Here is an 18,440-nt window from a genome sequence, read left to right as displayed (position 1 = left end):
CTGAATCCTGTCGTTCTTTATTCGTGACCTGCCAACAACATCTTGCTTCATAAACCTGCAGGAACGATTAAAATAAATACAGTAGCTGGATCATGCAATTCTTATTTTCGTTATTTTTTGCACTAAAATCAGAAATCATCATTTGCACTGCCGTTACTGCGGATTTATCAAGCTTTGCCCACGGATTACTTCTTTCGCGCAGAAGTCTGAAAATGTTTCTGCAGATTTTCACGTGATTTTCCGAAGATTTAGACTTCATTTAGTTGTCCCTATGAGTCTCTGGTCTCGGTCCGCTGGCCAGTGTTTGCAGTCTTTTCTGCCACCCTGTGTGTCTGCCCCTTGGTATGGGAGAGCTGTCAGAGAGAGTTCGGATTTTTTATTAGTGTTGTTTCACTTCTCATCCACTGAGAAAACCAATACAGAGGGGCCAACCTAGAGGTCCCACTTCCGGCAGATCAGTTCAAAATTTTGCAGGGGCTGCTTTCCATTCCAGTTTTCCCTTGCCATTATCTTTGGGGCCTTAGGCCACTCAAGCCAGCGACCACTGGAGAACTTAGGTTCACTGGTTCATTCCAAAGCAAGAGAGTGCAGCTCCACCTACCACCCCCACACCTTAAAAAGTTTCAAGCAGTGCTTTCATTGGGCAGGTACTGTTCAGTACTGAGTGCCTGCACTTCTCCAATTTGAAATTGAGAATATCTGCACTTCTCTGCACCCCTAATATACATGTAAGATGTGGGGGTGGTGGGTGGAGCTGCTCTCTCTTGCTTTGGAACAAACTAGTGAACCAAAGTACTCCAGTGGTCGCTGGCTTGAGTGGCCTAAGGCCATAAAGATAATGTTCATTGTTGATGCTGGATGGTGGCGGTGGGTGATGAGGATGATGATGACCACAATGAGATCATAGACGGCCATTAAAAAAACTGGAGGCTTAGCCGGAGGCGTGGCCCGTGGCAGTCAACGCCCTTTACCCTTTCGCATGGCCGCCCTGGTGAAGAGGGGGGTGACTCACTCTCGTCTAGCTTTGAGTACGAGGGGCACCTGGCCCTCCGCACCGACACAACACCCCTTCGGGCACTTTTGTCCTGCGTTACATTTCTCTTCCAGAGAGTCCCCACTTTCTTCATTTCAGGTCTCTTTTCTGGACTGCACAAGATGGGAACCTTTTCTTCATGGCTGCCCCTCTGGTTAGGCATTAAACACAGTTGGGGTCGACTCCATCCAGTCACCGGTGGGGTGGAGGGGATCTTGGGGGGGATATGAACTGGTGCGCGGCACCGGAAGCAGATGTTGGGTCCAAAGAACTCTTCCGCCGAGGCCTGTAGCAGGTAGAGGCATGGCCAGCAGAGCCAGTGTCCGCACTGGAGCCTATGGCCGTCCTGGGGGTTGCCCTCCAGGGTGAGCCAACAGGTGAGGCAGCGGGTGTCCTGGTGTTCGCCATCTGACCCCAGGACAGGGGCGCCCAGACCGCCCTGCAACAAAAGAAGGGGAGATTGTTAGAGTTGGGAAATAGAGTCTAGGGCAGTGCCAATAATCTGCTGCCCAGCAACACCCACTCCCTAGAACCTTCCGTTCATCCCATGCTAATCTCTAAAAACATGTTTATGTTGCGCCAAAAGCTCTGGGAGTGACTGCAAAGATGGTTCTGTTGAGACCCTCGTCAGTAGTGCAATGTCCCTCACTGCAAGGCTATCCGCAGGCTCAGCGCATAGCCGTATATTGTTTGGACTTGAGGTAATACTAAGGTTACTATCCAAAACTTCAAAACCCCAGAAATTCGCCATGCAAACTTTAACTCATTTTAACGCGCTCATACAAAGGAAGGACTGCACAGATTAAATCATTAATGGGAACACCGATGCCATCATATGTGACATCACAAACATCATCATCATTAACAACACTTAGGAGGTCATATAAAATCACCATTGAGAGCATCACAAATGACATGACGTATGATGTCATCAATGACATCATCAGTATCATTTACTCAGTCAATATGCTATACTCATTTCTTTCCAACAAAAGTAGCCCATAGGAGAATCTATTGAACAGAGGCGATTATTGTTTATAAGTACACCTTGTAGTGCTGTTTTGAACACCCTACCTCACATTTGTTTTTCATACACTTCTTCTGCACATATTTTGCGTACTGCCACCATTATCAATAATGTGCTACCAATTCAATCTTTGTTTTGCATGCAGGACATCTACCCTTATCACAGAGATTATTGCCCAATTTTACACAAAAGCCATTAGTCGGTAAAGTCTAATTTCTGAATTTGGCATACTGTTGCTTAGCCAATAGGCACATTAGGTTGTCAACGAAGGGCTCAAATGAAGATACACATTTATGATCTAGAAAACTGTTTGTAAATTCCAAGGTTTACATTTATGTAAGTCTCCCATCAATGAAAAAGCCAACATTTTCCCTTTAAAGCTGTTTTGTCGACCCAGTGTCCATATATAGGAGACTCCCACAAGACATGTAGGAAAGTGCCCTCTTTTTTGGCATGGTTACCCCTATTTTCTGCCTGTTGTCAGTTTGTTTGAATGTGTCCACTGGGAACCTGCTAACCAGGACTCCAGTGGTTATGTTCTCTCCTGTACATTTTGGTAACTGTACCTTTTTCTTCCCACAATTGGCATACTGGTCCCCTAATGTGAGTCCCTAGTATATGGTACCCAGGTACCCAGGTACCCAGGGCATTGGGGTACCAGGGGATCCCTATGGGCTGCAGCAGATATTCTGCCGCCCATAGGGAGCCCATGCAAAGTGTTCTGCAGGCCTGCCATTGTAGTCTGCGTGAAACAGGTGCATGCACCCATTTTTACTATAGGTCATTGCACCAGGTCACCATAAATCACCCCTATGGTAGGCCTTCTCAGCCCAGAGGGCATACTGAAGGTACCTGTGTGTGAGGGCACCCCTGCACTAGCAGAGGTGTCACCACAAACTCCAGATCCATTTTCCTGGAGTTTGTGAGTGCGGGCCGCCCTTTTACCCGAGTACTGGCTATAGGTCACTACCTATGTCGAGCTAAATAATGGTAACTCCAAACCTGGGCATCTTTGGTATCAAACATGTTGGAATCATAGTCCAGTACTGTTGCAAGTATTGGAAGTATGATTCCATGCATTCTGGAAGCTCATTAGAGGACCCCCAGCATTGATACCACCAGTCTTACAGGGTTTTCCTGGCAGCCCACGCTGCTGCCACCCTTTAGAGAAGTGTCTTCCTGGGCTTGATCTGACCACGGCCAGGACGCAAAAGAAAGGATTTCCTTTGGCATAACGGGGTAACACCCTCTCCCTTTGGAAACAAGTGTGACTGGCTTGGGAGGGGTAGCGTCCCAAAGCCACTGGTAAGCTTTGAAGGGCACATCTGTTGCCCTCCATGCATTAACCAGTCCACACTGGTTCAGGGACCCCCCGTCCCTGCTCTGGTGTGAAACGGGACAAGGGAAAGGGGAGTGACCACTCCCCTGTCCATCACCACCCCAGGGGTGGTGCTCAGAGCTCCTCTAGAGGGTCCCTGGGTTCTGCCATTTTGTTTCCAAGGTTGGCAGGGAACTCTGGGAGCATCTGAGTGGCCAGGCCAGGCAGGTTACGTCAGAGCCACCCCCTGATAGGTGCTTACCTTGCTAGGTGACCAATCCCTCTTTCAGGGCTAGTTATGGACTCTCTCTCTTGGGTGGGTCCTCTGATTCTGCTTGCAAGATTCCAGCAGGACTACTCTGCAACCTCGACTTCCACTTCTGGCCTTAAGAAGTGGGACTGGAACCGCCAGGACCTGACAAGCTGCCTCCAAGAAGAAGAACTCTTCTGTAACATTGTTTCTAGGGCTCCTGCCAACAATTGCTAAATTTCCACTGGCCGTGCATCCATTGAGGGTGCTGTGACTTCAGTCTGCACTAGAAAAAAGAAGGACTGTTCCTTGGACTGAAGGAGTCACTCCCCTGCATTCACAGGCACCTCCTGAAACGATAGTCGGCTGGATCTTGCCTCATCTTGAGCTGCACAGATCCTGCATCATGGGTGGTGGTTTGGAGTAGTCCTCTTGGTCCTGTCTGCCTGCTGTCTAACTTTGGTGAAGGTAAGCCCTTGACTTCCCACACAGAACAGTACCCCCGTGCACTGCACCTCTTGCTGCTGCCAAGGCTTGTTTTCATTTCCTCCAAGGGATCTTCAGGCAACGTGTAGCTCCAGTCCCCAGCACTCTTTTTTGTGATTTACAGCCCTCTGTGTGGTTCTCCCTCGGTGTGGGGCCCTTCTCTGTAGTGCTGCATGGGTGCCTTCTGTGTCCCCATCCTGTGAGACTCCTGTGGGTTCTGCCTTTGCTCCTGTGGACTCTCTGGGTCACTGAGGGTCCCCTCTGACTCCCCCTCCTGGGTTGAGTCCTCCTGGGCCTTGGTGGTCCCCAGCAGCTCCACGTTTCCACTAACCGGAAAATTGCCTTTCCCAAGGCTTGTTAGTGGAATTTCTGCAGCAACATCCATCTGCAATCTTCACTCCAGTGTGGGACATCTTCTGCATCTATCAGGAACTCTTCTCCGGCTTCAGGGCTGGAGTGCTGACCTGTTCTTCCTCACTGCCGACAAACTCCTGCAAGTACAGCTGGGTGGGTAGTAGCTCCTACCCCTGCTGGACTCTACTGACACTTTTGGACTTGGTCCCCTCTCTCCACAGGTCTTCTTCTCCAGGAATCCACTGCTGGTTTCTTGCAGTCTTGTCTGGGTGTCTTCTTTTCTTCTTTTCCTTCCTCTTGGGTGATTTTCAGAAATTCCAGTGATTTACTCCTGCTTTTCTGGTCGCTGGGGGGTACTGGGTTACTTACCTTTGTGGTTTTCTAGTACTCCCAGCTCCCCTCTACACATTCCACTTACCTAGGTGGGGGTCCTGTGTTCGCATTAAATTTTTTTAGTATGGTTTGGGTTCCACAATACCACAAAAAACTAGAAGGGCAACTCTCCAATTGGAGGTAAGTAATACACTAATTATATACACTAGTAAATTTCAATAGGCGTAGAAAAGGTTAAAAAACAGTGCAAATACCAATAAGCAATAGTGACCCTAGGGGGAGCCCAAACCATGTACCAAAAAATGGAATGCGAACACAGGATCCCGCCATATCTTTTTATATGTGCGGAGCGACCCCTTAGGCAAGGGTCGCTCCCCTGGGGGGAAAATTGTCTTTAGGCCATTTCTGCACCCCTTGGGGGCAGATCGGACTATTTTTATTAGGCCGGTCTGCCCCAAGGGGGGCAGAAACCACTAGGCCCTGGGATTTTTTTTTGGCGCCAATTTCACGCAAGGTTCGCAACCCCTTAGGCAAGGATCACTCCTCTGGGGGGAGGGGGGTTATTTTAGGCCATTTCTGCTCCCCTTGGGGGCAGATCGGCCTATTTCTATTAGGCCAATCTGCCCCCAGAGGGGCAGAAACCACTTAGGCACCAGGGATTGGTGTGTGTGTTTTGTTTGGGGGGGCAGCCCCTTGGGCAAGGGTCGCTCCCCATGGGGGTTAATTACTGTTGCCCATATCTACCCCCCTTGGTGACAGTTTGGCCTATTTGTGGAGGGCCCATCTGCCCCCAAGGGGGGGGGGGGGGGCAGAAAGCCCACCAGAGACCAGGAAAGATTTTTTTCAAAATAAGATGGGGCCAAAGTTGTTCTGCCCAATTACCCCCGATCCACACCCCAGGGGGGCAGCAAGTCTACTAAATACCAGGGAATTAAAAAAACAAAAATAGTGGGGTGGTGGCTACCAACCAGTATTGGCCTGGTTATGACCCCACCCCAACTGAAGGGGGGGTAACAGTCTTTCAGCTCCCCCCGTACACTAAAACACCTCATTCCACGGCAAGCAAGAGGACATTTGATTATTTTGGGTTTTGGTTTTACATTTGGGCCATGAGAGCTTGGCTAACTTTCAAAATCGTCCCACTTGGAATGGTTTGGACTTTGGGATGCTGCCATGTAGAAAAATCCACAAGACCTAGACACATATGAAAACTAAACATCTGGGTGATTCCAGGGTGGTGTGCTTCACATGCACCCTGCACCATTTTCTTACCCACAATGCCCTGCAAACCTCCAACTTTGCAGGAAATCACACATTTTTCCCACATTTTTGTAATGAAACCTTCCGGTATCTGCAGGAATCCACAAAATTCCTACCATCCAGCATTGTCTCATCTATACCAATAAAAATTCTGCTGCACTTGTCAGCCTAGAAATGTTTTTATTCAAACTGCCCTTCTGGACCCGCTTTGGTTCCCCCTCAATTTCAACATGTTTTTGGCTCTTCCCTGTCACAGGCACTTGGCCCACCTACACAAGTGAGGTATCATTTTTACTGGGAGACTGAGGGGAACGTTGGGTGGTAGGAACGTTGTCCTGGGGCAGTGATCCCACACAGATATGTGGGAAAAATGTGATTTTTTTTAGCTAAATTTGAGGTTTGCTGAAGATTCTGGGTAAGAAAACATTGGGGGATCCACACAAGTCACACCTCCCTGGATTCCCTCCGGTGTGTAGTTTTCAGAAATGTTTGGATTTGGTAGGTTTCCCTATATGGCTGCTGAGCCCAGGACCAAAAACACAGGTCCACTCCCCCCAAAAAGAGGACGTTTAGTATTTGATAATTTTAATGTGTCCACATAGTGTTTTGTGCCATTTCCTTTCATGGGCACTAGGCCTACCCACACAAGTGAGGTACCATTTTTATCGGGAGACTTGGGGGAATGTTGAGTGGAATGAAATTTATGGCTCCTCTCAGATTCCAAAACTTTTTGTCACCGAAATGTGAGGAAAAAGTGTTTTTTTGGCCAAATTTTGAGGTTTGCAAAGGATTCTGGATAACAGAACCTGGTGAGAGCCCCACAAGTCACCCCACACTGGATTTCCCAGGTGTATAGTTTTCAAAAATGCAGAGGTTTAGTAGGTTTCCCTAGGTGCCGGCTGAGCTAGAGGCCAAAATCCACACCTTGGCACTTAGCAAAAAACAGCTCTGTTTTCTTTGGGAAAATGTGATGTGTTCATATTGTGTTTTGGGGCATTTCCTGTGGCGGGTGCTAGGCCTACCCACACAAGTGAGGTACCATTTTTATTGGGAGACTTGGGAGGATGCTAGGTGGAAGGAAATATGTGGCTCCTCTCAGATTTCAGAACTATCTGTCACCGAAATGTGAGGAAAAGGTGTTTTTTTGGCCAAATTTTGAAGTTTGGAAAGGATTCTGGGTAACAGAACCTAGTGAGATCCGCACAAGTCACCCTGTCTTGGATTCCCCTAGGTGCCTAGTTTTCAAAACTGCACAGGCTTGGTGGGTTTTCCTAGGTGCCGGCTGAGCTAGAGGCCACAATCCAGAGCTAGGAACTTTCCAAAAAACACGTCCGTTTTCTTTGGGGAAATGTGATGTGTCCATGTTGCGTTTCCTGTCATGGGCATTAGGCCTACCCATGCAAGTGAGGTACCATTTTTATCGGGAGACTTGGGGGAACACAGAATAGCAGAACAAGTGTTATTGCCCCTTCGATTTCTCTACATTTTTTCTTTCCAAATGTAAGACAGTGTGTAAAAAAGATGTCTATTTGAGAAATTCACTATAATTCACATGCTAGTATGGGGACCCCAGAATTCAGAGATATGCAAATAGCCGCTGCCTCTCAACACCTTATCCTGTGCTCATTTTGGAAATAGAAGGGTTTTCTTGATGCCTATTTTTCACTCTTTATATTTCACCAAATGAATTGCTGTATACCCGGTATATATTGAAAACCCATTGCAAGATGCAGTTCATTTATTGGCTCTGGGTACCTAGGGTTCCTGATGAACCTACATGTCCTGTATATCCCCACAACCAGAAGAGTCCAGCAGACATAACGGTATATTGCTTTAGAACATCTGACATCGCTGTAAAAAGTTACAGTGTAAAATGTGAAGAGAAATTGCTGTTTTTATCACCTCAATTTCAATATTTTTTTATTTCAGCTGTTATTGTCTGTAGGAAAACCTTTTAGGATCTGCACAAATTACCCCTTGCTGAATTCAGAATTTTGTTTCACACCCATTTCTGTCACTACCTGGAAGGAGGCTAAAAGCACAAAAATAGTAAAAATGGGGTATGTCCCAGTAAAATGCCAAAATTGTGTTGAAAAGTTTGGTTTTCTGATTCAAGTCTGCCTGTTCCTGAAAGCTGGGAAGCTGGTGATTTTAGCACATCGAACTCTTTGTTGATGCCATTTTCAGGGAAGAAACCTCAAGCCTTCTTCTACAGCTCTTTTGTTTAAAAAAATAATAATTTTTTTGCTGTATTTTGGCTAATTTCTTGGTCTCCTTCTGGGAAACCCACAAACTCTGGATACCCCTAAAATCCCTAGGATGTTGGAAAAAAGGACGCAAATTTGGCATAGGTAGCTTATGTGTCCAAAAAGGTTATGAGGGCCTAAGCGCGAACTGCCCCAAATAGCCAAAACAAGGCTTGGCACCTGAGGGGGAAAAGGCCTGGCTGCGAAGGGGTTAAAGACACTGACTACATTACACAAATAGGTGATACCTGGAGCTAGTATAAGGTGTAAGTACCTTAGGTAAAACCACCCACCAGGCCAGATTCCTACAGGGCAGCCCAGCCTACGTGGTGTAACTTGGCTTATACAGATGATAGCCATGAGATTTCAAAATGGTTATTTGATTGCAGTAATTGTTTAAGAGCTGTCCTATATGAGCCAAGCTGATCTGTATGCCACATTCTACGCCATTCCAGAAGCGGTCTTAACTTTACAATATAGGCGATTGATACTTCCCTAAATCAACATACAATGGGTCTGGGGAGCACTGTGAGGTAAATTTACCAATGCATTTAAAAATGTGTTTCCACCATACATAACATTGTATCTTTACATATCCCCATAGCTCCAGCCCATAAAAAGCCATCTCTTAGCTTTTATATTATATATTTCAAATGCCGGTCTGATTGTTCTCAGTTTTTCTTTTACAATTTTAGAATTGCCACAGACGGATGGTGCAGCTTTTATGCACTTTTATTAATCTGGGATGTCCACAACATGTTATGTGTCAGCCTTATACCACGATATTTAAAATTTGGGAAACGCTCAGACATTTAATTACAGCTTTTATGGAGATCTTATGCTGTTTTTAGAGGTTGAACAATAGCTATTTTGTTTTTAGTGAGTTTAACTCCAATACTTGATCGGCCCTGAACACCAGAGACAGATTGACCAAAGTTTGTAATCGCGAATGAGTTTTTGAAATTATGAGTGTCATCTGCAAATAGCAGTGCTAGTGCATTTAGAGCACCTTTACATACAGATATAGGCTGTGTTGTATGAACAATTTAATTGATAATGCCATTAGAAACGTTATATGTCATTAATGATATGATTTGGTAAATTCATAAATTGTCATTAGTGGTATCCTTTGTGAAGGAATCTGTGTGTGAGGCAATGAGTGAGGCAAAGTAATGGAGGGGGTTATGGTGTTTGACGATTTTATATCTTAACGTTAACATCACCTCTATTAAGGTTTTTGGCAAATTGTGATTTACATAAGATCAAAATACACATCACTATAGTAAACTTTACTTTTAAATATATATAGAAATTCACAAAAAAATACAAATGTTAGAGGGACATTATAGTTAGGCTCACATTTTAAATGAACAAAACAGTAGAAATTCACCTGTTAGGGTTATCTCAAGTAACTATACCTCATGCCCTAAGGTTACTATAACTAGCGCCCCGCCATGCACAGTTTTTTGTCAAACATTTTGCTGTAAATATTATATTGATATTTTTAATTATGTTATCACAGATGTCATGAGTGCCTCAATTAATTTATAGGTAAATTAGCAGTGCATTGCGACGGTGCAAGTTATAGTTACCTTAGGGCACGAGTTAATGTTACTTGAGATAACTATAACAGGTTCATTTCTATGGTTTTGTAGTTTTAAAATGTTAGACCAACTATAATGTCCCTGTAACCTTTGTTTTTTTAAGTGAATTTCTATGTTTTTTATGTAAAGTAATTTTCATTACTATATGTTAATCCAACCACTGCCACACAGGGGGTTGGCCTCAGTGCCTCGCCTGCAGCCATTCCCTGTGGCTAACCCCACCTAACTACTCATTCCTTTATCCATGAGCAGTGGGAGATGGCCTTAGGCCCGACTGGCCACCCTCCCGCAGCCGATTTCAACCTCTGAGACCCATCCCCAGAGGCCTGGCCTTCTAAAAAGTTTTTTGGGGCAGGGAGGTCATATGGCCCCCTTCCCCTGGTGTTAATTTTGGCCCTCGGGACCACATCCACCAGGGCCAAGCATTAATATATGTATGTTTTTGGGAGGAGGGCTGTGTGCCCCCATTCCCTGGGCTGATCTTGGCCCCAGAGGACCCCATCCCCCAGGGTCCAGTCTTCTGATTTTTTTGGGGGGAGGACCAAAGCGGCCCCTCTCCCCTGGCTGATTTTGGCCCCCAGGGACCCCATCCCTCAGGGCCCAGTGTTAATATATATTTTTTTCTTGGGAGGGATGCCGTGTGCCCCCCCCCTCCCCCCCCAGGGCTGATCTCTGCCCCAGAGACCCCATCCCCTGAGGTCGGGCCTAAATATTTTTTTATTTTTATTTTTGGGAGGGGGGCCGTGCGTCCCTCCTCTCAGGGCCGAACTCAATCCCGGGGACCCTATCCCCTGGGGCCCAGCCTAAACATTTTATTTTCTGGGGGACCAGACATGTCACCTGGGTGCCTCCCAGGGCCCACAGCCACCATCGTTGGAAACCGCAGGCAGAGCCTGAAGGCTCCCACTGTCCCAGCCGGCTACCCACCTCCTGCAGGAGCCAGCATTGCTGTTACAGACAGGGAGCTGCTAAACATGCAGCTTCCTGTCTGTAAGAGCAATTTTTTCCTCCGTTTCCCTCCCTATATCTTTGCAGGCAGATAAACAGAGGAAACCTTCAGTTCCAGCAAGTGAGAGCTATTTGACAAGGGCACGAGTTATAGTTACTTTGGGGCACAAGTTAAAGTTACTTGAGATAACTCTAACTATAACTGGTGAATTTCTATTGTTTGGTACGTTTAAAATGTGAGCCTAACTATAACATCCCTGTAACCTTTGTTTTTTTAAGTGATTATATATATATTATCATTGCACAGTGGCAATCACCACTGGATAGTTATAGGTAGGTCAGAGATTCCCTGGGAAAAGCATATTTGTGTTTTGCTTTTACTTTGTTGCAGTTTGAGTATATTCACATACTGTCCAGAACAAAAGTTTATCCATCTCAACTCCTTCCTCAATAGTTTTTGTATGTTCCATCGGGAGGAGGGTGGAACTGGCTGGAAAAAGGGGGTGGGAGGTAGGGAGTCCCAAAACACATATTTCTCTGCAATTTCCATAAGGATTTTTGAACAGTGACACATAGAAAAATGGTTGAACAGAATTAATTCAAATTGGGCAGAAAGCTACTGCTTTTCTCAGAAAAGTGTTTTTTGTGTGACATGGTGTAAAGCTGTTCAGTTGTTTTTTGTGAAATTAAGAACAAATAAATAGCAATACCTAGTTCTGTGAGATTTCAGCTGAAAAATGGTGTTCTGATTTATTGGTCCCGCAGGACTCCTGCAGGGTCAAGAGATGTGACTGGCTGATCACCACATGAGTCAAAATGTTTCAGATGCCATTACAGAGAGCTGCCTGTTAATTTCAAACAGTACCAACAATTTTAGAGTCAATAAAATCACAATAAAATTCTCACAATTTTCAGAAAAATAGAGAACAGCTTAATGGTCAAAATGACACTAACATTATTATTATCGGGTTTGCAGTGTGAATTATTTCTGGCTTCACTTGCTGTGCATCAGTCTGCCATTATTATATTCTTTGCACATATATTCCTTAAGTATGTGATACATATCTATGTATTCACTACTGCTGTACTAGAGAAAAATAAATAAAAATAAATAAAAGTACATATATAAAAAAATAAAAAAATAAATAATTAAATAAAAAGAATTAAATGAATTAAAAATAATATAAATTATACTCTCTCGTAAGCTTTTCTCTGTCTCCCCATCACCCTATGTCTCTTTCAGTCTATTCTCCATCCCCACTCTGACTCATCCCAAACCCATGCTACTACTTTGATCTCCAAAACAACTAAGCTTGTCATTCCTCTACCGCATCTATTTTACTCCAAACCTCAGTTTACTATTATGATCTTCCAAACAACCCTACTAAATTCTCCCTCATTTATCTTACCTTTGACTCATCCAAAACCCCTTTTGCTACTATGATCTCCCTAACCCCTTTCCACAGACTCTTCCCTCCTCCAACTCTCCTTTACTCATCCCAAGTTTCATTATATTACTATAAACTCCCAATTAACACTTCTGGATTCTTCCCTCCTCTATCCCTCCATTACTCTAATCAGTTTGACTAACAAACTGACATATCCTCTGCTCAAATTAACTCATACTAATACTGTACTCATATTTGCCTAAACTAATCCACCACTAATTTTTCTTGGGTTCAGGAGCAGTGAGCTACTCGCCGAAAAGCGATTTGATGCCTCATCAGGGGTAGTAAGCTCTATATAAATACAATTACTATTACAGGAATCAGAGACACAGTCCCAGAGTCCTGAAAAACAAGTTAAAATAACATAGGAGTAGGAAGGATGAGGATACACTGAGACCCTAGCCCATGGGGGTTGGATAGAGTTTCCATAGGGTCCACCCCAAACATTCAAAATAAAAAAAGAACATCTCTTTGCTTACTGCAGCCCCACAGGATGCCTGCATGCGAGTCCTACGAGACTGCAGCTGGAACCAGTAGGGACCCCTGTCTCCTGCAGGAATCCAGCCGGAGCGAAACAAACCTAGAAGAATGTGGTGTAAGTATCCATGGAGGGTAGGCTGATCATCACCTAGGGGGATTGGGTGCAGGGCCTAGCCACAGGCCAGATCCTGCGCTAATCCCTCTGTCGCACATGGCCAACGGCCATGAACAGTTGAGGTGTTGGCTTCCCAAAGGTGGTTAGGTACAAGGTCTGGCCATAGTGGTGGGGGGTTGGTCACTTGTGGGGGACTGGGCCCTGCTATGGGGACTTGTTGTGCTCACAGTTTTGCTAACCTTGTGATGGGTTGTTCGGAGGTACAGGTTGTCAGTGCTCTGGAACAGTTTAACACACGTTACCATGTGGCTAAGGTTTCTCGAGAATATGTCTGTAACCTGGAAGGAGAGTATCAGAGAGTCCAAGAGGCTGGTAACAATCCCTAATGGCAACACTTTAAACCTACAATTCTCCAGCTACATTAGCAAAGAGGAAACTGAGTTATTTGACATCAATGTTATTGTGATGGAGACCAGACTAACTACAAATCTGCATCGAAAAGACACTGCTGGGAATACACTCTTACATATATACAGTGGCCATCTTACATTCCTAAAACACAGCATTCTATATGAGCAGTTACCTAGAACCCATCGTAATTATAGTTCAGAGGACACATTTGAAGTGAAATGTAAGGACAGGGTGATAAAATTCAGCAATAAAAGGGGTACCTTAAGGAAACACTGGACAAAGCCTTCATATGAGTAAGCAAAGTACAAAGGAAAGATCTGTTAATGCCCAGGAATTTGACTCAGGAGAATGAGAGTAAGAATATCAGATTTATCACTACTTACAGCCTCAAAGTTCATGAATTGAGGAAAATTATACCGAGAAACTGGCAGATTTTTACTACAGAACAAACCTTAAGTGATATTGTTTTGAACCACCCCCAAATTACTTTTTAGAACAGGGACAACACTGAAATACAGACTGAGCCGTTCATTTAGAATTTGGCAGTCCGACTGTTGAACCGCAAAACCCACAGCAGTGAGGCTGTCATCATACAAGCAGCCTCACCCTTGCCATATTACGATGTTTCCACTGGGCTGACTAGTGGAAACATTATAATAGGACGTGTCCACCGGTCAGCCCAGCAGAAACAGGGTGGCAGCATTTGTCTCGGCTCCTGGAATGCGCATTCCCTGAAAAACAGACAGTGCAGATTCTGAGGGTGCTGGCGGGGGGTGCACTGCTCTGTGGCCCCAGGTACTGGCTTTCCGCCAGCCTTTCCATGTCAGTAAAAACACAGATGGTCCGACTGCCACTACAAGTTTGTCGGTCCTCAGACCACCAAACTCATAATGGCCCCCTGAGTACGGATTTTAATATGAACAAACCCAATTGTGATACGCTTCAGAGAAGATTTGGATTTTTTCACCAGCAAACAATGCAAAGCTTGCAGAAACAGTTCCAATTAAGGGTTGGCAGAGCTCGCAAAGTTCTACTCTGTAGAATTCCACTGAGCTATCTAAAAACTTAGTGAAATTCCGTGGAGTTCCGCGTGCGGCTGAATGCCACTCAGTCCTACTTGCCCTCCTTCAAAAACTTGCTACGGATGGCCAAGCACACCTCCTGTCTTGCAGCAGCCTTGCACTTGCTTCTTTTGCACCTGCACACAGCCTCAGACCGCCCTTTCTTTAGGGCCCAGCACTAGATTCAGCAAGCAGCAAAACAGTCCAACACCAGCAGTCTGCTTTTTTCACAAAGTGCCTAGCCTTGCTTCCCACTGGGCTCTAAGGCACTCTCTCAGGCCACACGCATCTTTACCTGGTGGGGGCTGCTGGATTACCACTCAGTAGCTCATGCTCACCTGGTCCCCAGCTCTCCCTGCTGGCATCAGCACCATACCTCATAACACCACTTCCCTTCTCAGGGACTCTAGTGAGACAGGTTCTTTTTCGTGGTGCTCTCACTGCAAGTTTTCTTGTCTCCAAGCACACATCCCCCTCATTTGCAAATAATGTCCCGGTCCACTGCCTCTCCCCATGTTCACATAGAAGAGACACTGAGACGAGGGTCTGAATGCTGTCTGGGTCCAGGGTCCAAGTTGTCTGCAGCCTGGCTGTCTGCCTACCTCTGCCCCCTGCTCCTGGGCTGCTGTGGACAGTGAACACCCGACTCACCAGAGACTGGTCCAGCTTTTTTTCAGCCTCCCCCCACACCATGTTTACAGTACACATGTAACCCTCAATAGCAATTGTGCCCATGCTAAACCTTTGACCTCTGAACTACAAGTTCTCGTTGGTGAAGACAGTCCGACTCACCCGCCCGTCTGAGAAAGAACAGCTTCCTGACGATAAGTGAACAAAGAATAAAGTGTTGACCTTAAGACACCTAGAATCAAGATATATTGTAGAACTGGACCAAAGGACCTCTAATGGATTGGATAACAACAAGAAATTAAGACCTTCATTACGACCCTGGTGGACGGCGGTATTATGGAGAAAAGTACTGCCAACAGGCTGGCGATACTTTTCCCCATAATATGACAATGGGGGTCATTTTGACCTCAGCGGGCTTTTTCCAAGACCGCCGAGGGACCGCCGTGCGGAAGACTGCCAGTGGTGGCGGTATGCCGCTCGGCCTATTATGACCGTTGGCAGCACTCCGTCCTTTTTCGGACGGAGAGCCGCCAACAGCCATACTGGCGGGAGGCGGGGAAGTGGAGGTTGCTCCACCTCCACTGCCACGCCAACAGAACACCGCCCAGCGAATCACGTCCTGTGATTCGCCGTGGCGGTGTTCTGTTGGTGGTGTGGTGTCGGCGGAGCTGCCCCCATGGATCCCGTCCCCTCCCGGAGGATCGACGGAACAGGTAAGTCGATCGTCCGTTAGGGGAGGGGGTGGGGGGGTGTTGTGTGGGTGCATGGGGTTGTGAGTCTGTGTATGTAGATGGAGAGTGTGAGTGCGTGTATGCTTGCGGGGGTGTTGCGTGTTTTGGGAATGAGTGCGTGTATGTCTGTGGGTATGTCTGTATGGATGTGTGCATGTATGTTTGTATGTGGGTGTGCTTGTCTGACTGTGTGTGTGGATGTAGGCATGTATGTCGGTGTGTGTGTGTGTGTGTAAGTGTGTAGGTAGTGCCTGCGTGCGTGTCGTGTGGGTATGGGTGATGTGATGTTGGGGGTCGGGGTGGGGAGGGGGCCCTGCCACCTTTGGGGGGTGGCAGGGGTGGTGGGGGGTGGAGGGGAGGGAGTCGGGGTGGAGCGATCCCTATCAGTGCCAGGGAAGGAATTCCCAGGCACTGATAGTGCTTACCGCCATGGATTTCATGGCGGTTCAAACCGCAGGAAATCCACGGCGGTAAGCCGTGTCAAAATAACGCCGGCGGTATAGTGACGGCCGCGAGGCTGGAGACCCAGGTCTCCAGCCCGGCAGTCGTCTCCGCCCTGGCGGGCGGAACGGAGAACCGGCGGATGACCATGGCGGTAACCGCCATGGTCATAATACTACAAAGACCACCAGTCTGTTGGCGGTCTTACCGCCGCTTCTCCGCCTTCCGCCAGGGTCATAATGACCCCCATTGGCAGTTTGGCTCAAGCCTAACCGCCAATGTACCACTCCGTCCACCACAGCGGTAACAGCTGCCGGGCTGGAGACTTCAGCCTCCAGCCAGGTGGCCCTCTCTAGCCCGCCCGCAGGATTAAGACCCCGCCTACCGCCATGGTTTTTGTGGCATGCTTACCGCCACGAAAACCATGGCGGCAGGCACTATCAGTGACAGGAAATCCCTTCCCTGTCACTGATAAGTGTCTTTCCCATTGATTGAAGGTCTGCACTTTTAGCCACAGTGTTAATCATGGAATGTACAAAAACTATGTGTGCCACCAATGATAACAAGTGTAAATTAATTAACTTGGAGGTAATGAGTTGATATTTGAAAATAGTGAGTGAATGCCAATGGCGTCTTACAGAAAACATAAACAAAATACCCCGCTGTCCATCAGTAACCCCCATAGAACAACCAGGTCTTAAGTTGTTTCCAAAAATTCAAGTAGGTTGCCTGGGTTCTCAACTGAAAAGGTTCCAAATTTGTTCTGTAATATAGAAAAAGCTTCTGCCGCCCCATTTTGGCCTCCTGAACTTTTGCACATTAATTGAATAAAGAGATTTAGGAGCAAGGCAGAACACCTTGAACTTAATTCTCTCCCTCAGCGGTAACCAGTGAAGCTGCTTCAAAGTTCTTGATACAGATTGGAACTTTGTAATCTTCATTAAAAGCCTGGCTGCTGCATTCTGAAGACATTATAATGTTTTCAGTGATTGCTGGTAAATGCCTAAATAAAGGCATTGCAATAATCTAATCTGAAGCTCCAACTAAATGTACTGACACAGCTTCCTAATCTTCAAGTGCACAAAATAGCTTGACAAAGTCAATCTATTGATCTGGGATCAAAAGATAAATATTGATAAAAAATATTCCCAGATTCTTAGCCGAAGATATGGGTACAGGTAAGGTTCCCAAGCTTTGATTCCAAACTGGGACCATCTTATAAAAAAAGAACCTCTGTTTTATCAGAGTTCAACATCAAACTGCTGCTATTCATGCAGTGGACGATGGCCTTCACACAATTACTAAAACGAGCAGCCATGTCCTGATAATCATCAGGAATGGACACAATTAGTTGCATGTCGTTCGCATATGCAACAAAAATATAATCAAAAGAATTAATCAATTTGGATAACATAGATATTAAACAATGTGGGGCTCAAGTACGAGCCCTGTGGAACTCAGCATGGCAAGCAAGAAGACTTTGATACCAGGTCACCGAGAGCCACTAAAAGCTCTCTTTGAGATAAGAAAGATCTAAAGTGTTGCAACGCCAGACTTCCAATGTTGATCTCCTCCAACCTGGCTATCAAAAGTTCATGGTTGACAGTATTGAAGTCTGCAGATAAGTCCAACAAAATAAGCCCAGCCTGCCCACCTGAATCCAAGATGCTTCTCTTATGCTGGAATGCTGGAATCAAAGCTGTCTCTGTACTATGAAATGGTCTGAATCAAAACTGGGCTGGGTCTAATATCTCGTTCTCCTCAACAAATTTTGATAGAGTGATATTCATTTGTCTCTCCAGAACTTTAGCTGGAAGAGGTAATCGTGAAATGGGACCTTAGTTTTTTACCTCTTTCTGATCTACAGAAAGCTCTTTTAATGGTGGGAGGATGGATGGCACATTCTATTTTTTAAAGGAAAAACACCCAAATCCAAAATGGAGTTCAGGAGCAGAGTCAAAGGAGGAGCAACAACTTGCATTGTCTTGTGCAACACATTTGGAGGGCAAGGATCTGAGGGGACCCCAGATTTAGGGCCTCATTATGAGTTTGGCGGTCTCAGGACCGCCATGTTGGCAGTGGCGGTCATACCACCAACAGACTGGTGGAGAAGACTGACAAATTATGACAATGGCGGTATTACCAACAGAATACAGCCAAAGCACTGCCACCACCGCCATTGCTGGCTGACTGCAACGACGACGGAAGGCACCTGCAGGCCGGCGGATACCCCGTTCCTGCTGGACAGATTATGAGGCAGCACA

General features: G+C 46.1%; 1 long non-coding RNA gene across 1 annotated transcript in view; it reads right to left on the bottom strand.

Annotated features, from left to right (window-relative positions):
- Position 1: 1 nt before the first annotated feature.
- The window catches only part of LOC138304243 (uncharacterized), a 75,882-nt gene continuing 57,443 nt past the window's right edge, over positions 2-18,440 (bottom strand). Inside the window, exon 2 of the long non-coding RNA XR_011205522.1 lies at positions 2-1,472. This is a non-coding gene — a long non-coding RNA (uncharacterized lncRNA). The remainder of the gene's footprint in view (positions 1,473-18,440) is intronic.

Source organism: Pleurodeles waltl, chromosome 7 (genome assembly GCF_031143425.1).
Source record: "Pleurodeles waltl isolate 20211129_DDA chromosome 7, aPleWal1.hap1.20221129, whole genome shotgun sequence".
NCBI lineage: Eukaryota > Metazoa > Chordata > Amphibia > Caudata > Salamandridae > Pleurodeles > Pleurodeles waltl.
This window is presented reverse-complemented; position numbering and strand designations above follow the sequence as displayed.